Here is an 8,793-nt window from a genome sequence, read left to right as displayed (position 1 = left end):
CCTCAGAATACTTTGTGTTTCTTGAGCCTGCAACATTCTCACATCTCTTATCTGAGAAACCATCTTCCTTTTCTTAGAACAGGCTTTCTAACATAGCCAAAACATTTATCCTCCTGGCCTATTAAGCTGCTTTTTCAGATCTGTTTGTGCAATAACCAAAAGAACTTGGTCTGTCACGTTTCCCAGTAACTCTCCTACAGCCTGACAAACATCCTGCCTCAGAACACTCCACTCATAACCCAGTGTGCAGACATTACCACCTGCTTCCCTATTTCATCACTCACTGACAATTACATGACTCATGCATGCAAATTAGGAATAAACAATGCTCGTGAAATCTGAGTTTACCCCAACATTCTAAACATTTTCTGATGTTTGCAGATGCACTTCAAGTTTGTGAGTTTTTCTTTCAAACATCAACATCTCAGTGCTAACTTTGAAAATGCCAGTCCAGTTCTAAAGCTTAAAATATTTCCAAAATCTAAGCAAGTGATGTCTTATAAATAATACAGCTTAGTTGCACTCTCAAGAAATGCAACCGTGCCCAGAGTTATCTTTTACTGTCTGCAAAAAAATCCAGACAATCGTTAAAAATATATCACTAATTATTTATGTTTATTTCCCCCCAAGTGGTCAGAATTCAAGGTTTCTAAGTTATTTCAGTGAGGAATTTGGTGCTGTAGCCTGGTGTCAGGAAATGCATAACTTCTTATGGGCCAGACCTGAGAGTGTCTTTCACACGGTCAGCACCATTTTAGTTGATGTTTCCCACTCATCTCACTGAGTAGCCAATGCCAGGAATGCTGTGGATATTCTGCTCAGCCCATTTAAAGTCTTTTTTTTTTCACTGTGGACTGTGCTTTTCACAGCCACACCTTTGGATGAGTTTTCAGCAATGTTGACAGATGTATCTTACCTTGTAGGGTTTCTCTTTTCTGACTTGGAAACACCTGCAGGGCTGTGCACAAAGCAGTTTGGACCCAAATCATTGCACTAATTCAGGGAACTGTCCTGTAATTCACTGCACAGGGTTGATGTGCCCCAACACAGTGAGCAGAATTCCTCCTTTTTTTTATGTGTGTGAAAAGAGAATTTTACTCTGAGAGGAACCTCTTAATAAAACAGGGCAAATCATTGCTTAGCAAACACTCATACTCTGCTAACATCTAATTTAGAAGTTTTCTGTGGAAAGAAGACACTTGTAGACAGTCTACCACATAATGAGACTGTATTTGAAGCAGACAGATGGAGCTAAATGAACCAGGAAAACCTACAGCACATTTAAAAAGATCTGGTGTAGCATAAGAATTTTTTTTTTTTTTAAAAAGGGGAAAAAAAAGGCAAAAAAGAAAACAGAAGATTGATAGGATAATCCTGAGTATCTGCCCCTTAAGTATTGGCTATCTGAATGGCAATTTTTAGAATTCAGGAATCAGTTATATCCACACATTCAAGAAGATTAAAAATTAACCAGTCTGCCTTTATGCTTTGGTATGGTACTTGTATTTTTAACAGTGACTTTCTGTAATATTTAGAAGACAATCACGCTGCAGAAAGCTCACGTATTGTAAGAACTTTCAGAAGGTATAAGAGCAAGGCTTTCTCTCTGAAGGATAATGAGCACAGGAGCACCCAGATGAATTTGTACAGCTTGTAGAGAAAAAGCACAAACTCCTCTCAGCAATTTCTGAGGGAAAAGGAAGTTAACAAGAAAGAGAAATTTGATATAAACATACCGTCTGACTCACACAAATGCTGAATGCCAGCAATTAAAACATTTAAAAGATGGCACTGCATGTTAATGCTTCTTCAAAGACAGTCCCTATTCTTCTCTAGTCTTGTGTAATATGCATCATCTCTGGGGAGCTGAAAAGTTTGAAGGGAGGTCTTCGAAATCCTGAGTGAATCATTCCTCCCAGAGACATTTAACTATTGCCATCTCTTTGCCATAAACCAGCTGATAACCCAAACTTGATTGTAGTAGCAGTGTGGGTTTCTGTTGCATCATTCCAAAGCAGAGAACCTGAGGATATGTTTATTTATTACTTGGTGAACAAATATATTCTCAACAGATGACAGCTGAGGATAACATCCCGCTTTAATGGCAGTTTTTCACCGTATGGTTTTTTTTCCACTTTCCCTCGTACTCACTTTGTTATTTTCAGTCTAATAATTTAGGCACTGGCAAAACAACCACTGAGGTGTAATTTGCACACTGATGCAATAGACTGCTAGTGTAAGCATGGTCTGAAAATTCTACAGCAGTGGCCTAGGGAAAAATGAGGGAAACCAGGAGGAAGTAAATGTGGGGAAAGAGACATCATTTACAGTATCATGACATTCTGTCTGGCAGGCACACTTAAGGAGTGATGGTGTAAGTGTCACTAACTTCAGGGTATACTTTAAGGTAAATAGAGTTTCTCTTTCAGGGAAATTAGTATACTGCATCTTCGCACTTTATCACCCACAAGGCATCTGTAAATGTATATATATATTTATATATTTTAAGAATAAATAAACTGCCTGCATTTCAGAAGTAAATGAGTTCTGGCTCTGGATAAGTAATACAGGGTTATGTTTAGCTCATAATTGTCTCTGTCACATGCTTCTCCCTAAGATATATGGTCCCTACTCCTAAGCTTCTAAAGCTTTCTGCTCTCCCAGTGATCTGGGGACTCAGCTTCAGGAACTGACACTTTCTGAGGAAAGGATGCAGGGAATACCTATACAAGTGAATTGGATCCATAGAGTAACCAAAGTATGGAACAAAAGTGCCACAGTGCAAGATGGACATTTGACACATGTTAGGAATAGCTTGATTTTAATTTTGTTGCTCTTGAACAGACACCTTTTTAAGTCAGTCAGTCGATCTTCTACATCCCCTTTTCATTTTCAAAATGAATTCCCATACCAGGAAGCTCATAACCAAAGCTCAAAGCCACTTTTCCATACCCATGTTCACAGACTTGGGCCTAAATGACCTATTGAATAATTTAAAGCAAACTGGAACCATTTTATGGCCTCTTATAGCAGTTTTTCAGCTGCTTTGAGCAGTCATAGCTGCATAAAGCAGGCAAAGTGAGTCCCAGGACCTGAACCAAATATATACAGATTGCTAGTTGTGATGTTTAAGCCAAGATTAAATCTATTTTTGTATTCATTTCTGTGATGTGAGCAAGCTTAGGGCGAAGCCTGTGATAAGAATTTTGCTAGTGCAGAAGTTTTTGATTACTTTGGTTCCTGGCCTTGCAAAGGCATTCACAGGGCATTATATTTTGGTCTTTTTAGACGCTATTCCTCAATAAGTTGATCCTATTTTCTTTGCCTTTTAAGGGCAAGTCTTTTTTTCTTTCTAGCCATCTGCACCAAACGATAAGATATGGGCCCTGAGGCCCTCTCTTTGGTTACACTCACTGCTATTCCAGTTTAGATCCATATTTAAGTTCTGAGATCTTTTTTTTTCGGGAGCACGTGGCTGGGAGCTGAAGCGTATTTAATAAATCCGTTATGACACACTGAATGAAGTAGAGAGCTGATGAACAGAGATTGATTGTTTTTTGGGCTTGAGACATATGTTTTGAGAGTTAAGTTCCATGACTTAACACGAACATTTAACTTCCACAACGCTCAACACAGAGCTAACATTGGCCTGGGCAAGGCTGGCAGAGCCGTCCTCTGAATTTCTGTCAGATCGCTAAATATGGGGACAAATAACACATTCTGTGTCTTCTGTCAACACTTTCATGGACTTTCTACCCTTAATTGTTGACTCTGGCTGTCTAAAGGAAACTGGTTTTAAAAATTACATACTGCTTCAGTCAAACACATGCAAGACAACTGAGGTTTTCATTTACAGCCTCCCTCGTTTGCTCTGTGCCACACTCCACTTCTTTCCATTCACTTAGACCCTCACAGGGAGGAATACAGCTGAAAATTAAGCAGGCCAAGTAAATTATATCTGAATCCCAGTGTGGGAATTTTGTAAGTTGCCTAATGGGTCTAGCACCTAATCTGTCTTTGTAGGAGACAACTAATATTTAACATTTCCATTCATGAGGGGTAGCTACCCAGGCTGCTTAGAGGGTACCTTAAATTTTTGCATGCTATTTATTTTTCATTTCTGTGTGTTCTTAAACATCTTCCTCTGTCTGTTTGTTGGCTGATAAATCTAGCTGTTATAGTCTTGGTGTAGACATCATTTATACCTAGAAAAGCATATCTGAAAATACATTACCTTTAAATAGTGGGATCCATCACATCTGAGCTCCCATGTCTGATAGCCAAAAAGCTCCATTTCATTTCAGAAGAAAAATTACTTCTGTCAAGGTAAACAGAGTGCATTATCCCCCTTTAATAACCATTTTTAAGCATGCTTCTGTATTACTTTTTTTCACAGCTGTATTGCAATAAGCCTTAGAGTAATTGCCAGTTCTTCTGTCTAATAGGTTCATTATTCTTTTGCCATAATTGCGGCCATTAAACGTCCAATTGTTAAATTTCCACTCCTACATTTACTTAGTGTTACATTTTATAATGGGGGATGTCATTACAGCACCCCAGTGGCTACAGCTGTTGTTCAAAGTGTTTCTAAAAGTCAATGAGATATATGTGAGAGATGTCTGTATTTTTGATTTTCCACAGATTCTTTCCACTCCACTCTGTCATCTTTTTTTAGCTTTTACAAAGATAGCTGCATTTAGCTACCCTTTACTGAAAGTTTAAGAACCTGACCTATTCAAGAAGACATAAAGCTGTGACTTCAATATTTCTAAAGCACCATTTTTTCACTTTTATGAAATGATTCATATATAACAAGGTGATGGAGCAAAGATTTAACTAAGGGAAATTAACACTTATGGCTTAATAGCTTTTCTCAAGCACTGATTTATCTTTTGTCACGTTAAATTTGTTGGGCTTTTCTCTTTGTTGTAGAAGAAGACTAGCTCCTAGGGTTACCTACAGCTGTGGTAATAAAACAACCTCTTCAGTGCCCCTTGCTTCATTAGCTGGCATCTCTAAATGTGTTAATAATGCTAGGGTTTACTTCTTGTTTGTGTGAGAGGGACTTCTTGATTTGCAATGTTTCTTTTGGACCTGTTAACTACGCTCTATTAAAAAAAAAAAAAAAAGTAAAAATCATTAGGAATCTTCTTTCTCATCATCTATGTGGTTTGTGTGTGATAACTGATTTCAATTTGTTTGGTTTTTTTAATAATGGCACTGCAAAATAGTTTTGAGGCACTTATACTAACACTTGCTTTAGTTTCTGCTGCTGACAAGCATGGAGAAGCTGTTCTGGAAAGTGCTGGTAACAACAATTGTCAGCCCCAATCAGCTTCCCCTATAACCCAATCTGTGAGGTTATCCAGCCTCTCTTTGGGATATAACTCCATGTCCCTTTAAAACTCTCGTAGGCGGTATGTCATTTTTATTGCTTAGATTTCACCCTCCTCCATAAGGGGTTGATTAAAACTGCATTTGAAATGTATGTCACATGAGGGGATTTTAAAAAAGACCACATTTTCATTCTTCACCTCGTTACCAAGCTATAATTTTTTTTCAGTGATTAACCTAAAATTGCAGGATTTCGTATCAGTATATGCAGTGTCTCATATCTTCTCCCTCACACATTATAACTAAAATGGTATTCTATGGAATATGATTGCTTTACAGAAGAAAATATATTTTTACTTAAGTACTTTCAAAGAGAAATATTTTCCCATCCAAAATCCTTCCCCTATTGTAGAACATATATACTGAAGACAAAAACAGAAAGAAAAGAGGTCACCAAAAAAAAACCCAACCAACAGCTTGGGTTTTTTTCCTGTATGGAGGAAGGCAAAGAAAATCCTCCCTGATCTCTACTTCTAAATTGCAGTTCAAATCTACATCATTATCAAAGTAGAAAATTGTTACCACATCATGTCTGTGTACATGACATTTATCTGCTTGTTATAATCATGTTTTCAGTGCTGAGGTACTGGGTAATTAATTCTTTCAGTGTCTGGCACAAGATTACAGTTAGACTAGATATGCCAACGTGCTGAAGATGCCATTCAAATGTTCTGTTCTCTTGTGGAGTTCTTTTTGAGCAAAGTAGATGTGGCAAATTTCTACTGTAATTGTCAGCTCTGCAGCTACGGAACAGGCTTTGCTTTCCAGGATCCCTTGATTATAAAACTCAAGGAGATACAAAAGCTGTGAGAAAAAAATCCACTGGCTAGGAAATTGAAAGAAAATACAATGGGATTAGTGCTTACATAAGCAAATAGATAGTAGACAATATTTCTTTAATTAATTTGACCTTGTTTTCAGCTCTTTTTGGGGAATTGGGTAGAATAAAACTTAAACACATTCTTTATTTACAATCCAGGAGTTCCTCAGTCAGCAATTATCAGATTGTGAATTTCAGATATTTCAACCAGATGTACAATTCACTAATAAATCATAAGTCATTCTGCGAGCCATAAAACTTAGTTAATAGTTTGTAATTCACACAGGCTAGAAATAATTCCCATTTACAGTTTTTCATTACATTAGTTGCAAGTATCATCATCTTCTCTCTTCTACCCACAAACTACAACGGCACTATGATGCAGAAATCATCAGTGCTAGCAAGAAGAGGCTGAACATGCTGTGCAGCCTGTAAATCTGTCCACCTATAACACCTATAAGAAGTGGTGGGTAGGCCTGTGAGGTTGGGGGAATACTTTGCAGCATAATCTGAAAAGTGCAGTAAAGCTTTTTTCATACGTTAATTAAAAAGTCCCACTCGTTCAAGGCTCGAGTATACAGTTCATGGCTTAAATTTCACTGAGGGACTGAGCCCATTCATGAGGTAAATGTGAAGGCAAAGTGCTACCTAGGTGAGGACCAGAGTGCTGTGTCACTGGGGTTTGAGTCCTGGATGGGGATTTGGAATGCATTGTGATCTTTCATAAGTGCCAGAAGGAATGTTGTCAAGGGTAGGCTCTTTTCTGGTCAAGCTCTGTGAAAGTGTGAGGGCTTCTGTCTCAGTGGAAAAAGCTGCTCCTCAACTTTGTGGAAGAGTTTTTCCTGCCAGGCATTGCTGAAGTCAGAACTGAAAGGCAGCAATGAGCCTGCTTTTATGGGGTTAATGAGGATCCACACAGCAGTGGTCTGGGAATGTGCTTCTCTGACACTGATGGTTGCCCAGCACCATTTTTATGGCTTAAAGAGCCAAAGAACCTTGAAAAGGCTCCCCATGCTGCTGGGGAGTGGGAGAGGAGTGTTAGTTGTATGGTAAAGTTGTATAATAAGTCATGCTTGTTCATACAACTGAAGGATGTATCTGTGGATTAAATAGGACCTTTTTGCTTTCTGTTCTGCATGAACACCATCAGCTACGTTCCAGCTGTGAAATCATTGCTAATGGAGAAAGAAAAGATGGAAGATTTGTAGTTTAAGCTTCAATTCCCAAATTACGGCCCTTGTTCACGTTGTACCAATTGCAAACGAGCCCAGTCCCTGCCTCTTCTGGACTATCAGCTGGAAAAAAAAAAAATCTCCTGTGGTTTGGGAGTTGAATGACTTTTATATGGTATTGTTGGTCTAGACTGTAACCCACAGTGGATCTGCTCTTCTCTGTACTGAAGTCATCCTAAAGTCATTATTACAGTGACTTTTTCTGACTGACTATGCTTTCACTCCTGCTATTGTATTCTTTTCATTTCTCCCCACAGTACACCAACACATCAGCTTGAGCTTGAAATAACAATAACATTTTAGATAGTTTATGACACAGCCTTAACCTTTTTTTAATAGCAGTTTTATGTATTCAATATTCTGCTGCTCTTGTTGGCTTGCAGTCTTTCAGAAGTGCTGGTCACTAAATAAAATAAAGTTCATATTTATTGCCGGGTGTCATCTGAAAGCAATCGCTCAAAACAGGAATTATAATGTCTTCTGCAGATGAAAATGTTTTTGTGATGGAAGTTGGCAAGGCCAATCTGTTATCATGAGGCATGGAGAAGAAAGGCCAGTGTTCTTGACTGTTTAGTGAATGCACTTATTTTCCTTCTGCAATTTTCATTATGGCAAATTGTTTGACCTAGCAGAGAGACACCTTCTCAAGGCTGGGATCATATTGTTTTGCTAGTATAATTCCATCACAGTCAACAATGGATATAAATGGAAAAATGAGGCAGAAAGGTACCACAGTATAGAGTGATATGTTTTCAGATCAGTAATCAGTGTCTATTTAAAATAAAATAGAAATATATGAAATGAGATGCTTTGACTCCATTTTATTAAGATGAAGTGAAGTTTTATTACTACTGTTATGATCAAATGAAGGAAAATAGGAGTAGTGAGAGCTATGCACAGAAGAATAAAGGCAAGCAGCTAAAAATCTGTTACATTAACCTAACAGTTTCTGACATTCTGTAAAGTCATTGAGATGTGATTTTTCATCCAAAGCTAAAAAGTTTCTGTGATAGTATTAGTTAAATAAAAAAGGAAAATGGAAGTCCTGTATGTTGTGTATATCTCCATTGGAGGAGACACATATGTCTGATTTTCTTTAGGACAGTGGGAAAGAATAAAAATGCAAATTTTCTCATCTAAATTCTACAGAATAAATAGCAAAATAATAGCTCAAATAGCAAAAATTATTTGCAGAATAGTAAGTTCTACAAACGAAAGCACCGCTTTTTCCATTACCTTGCCAAGTCAATACAGTGGCATTTAACTGTACATATTCTTACTTTCATTTTAAAATCGATTTTTTTTTTGTTAGATTTTCAGTGTAATGAAAATATCAAGCCTAGGGTC

The sequence above is a fragment of the Myiozetetes cayanensis genome, unplaced genomic scaffold (assembly GCF_022539395.1).
Source record: "Myiozetetes cayanensis isolate MyiCay16 unplaced genomic scaffold, myiCay2020 scf12, whole genome shotgun sequence".
In the NCBI taxonomy this organism is placed as follows: domain Eukaryota; kingdom Metazoa; phylum Chordata; class Aves; order Passeriformes; family Tyrannidae; genus Myiozetetes; species Myiozetetes cayanensis.
This window is presented reverse-complemented; position numbering follows the sequence as displayed.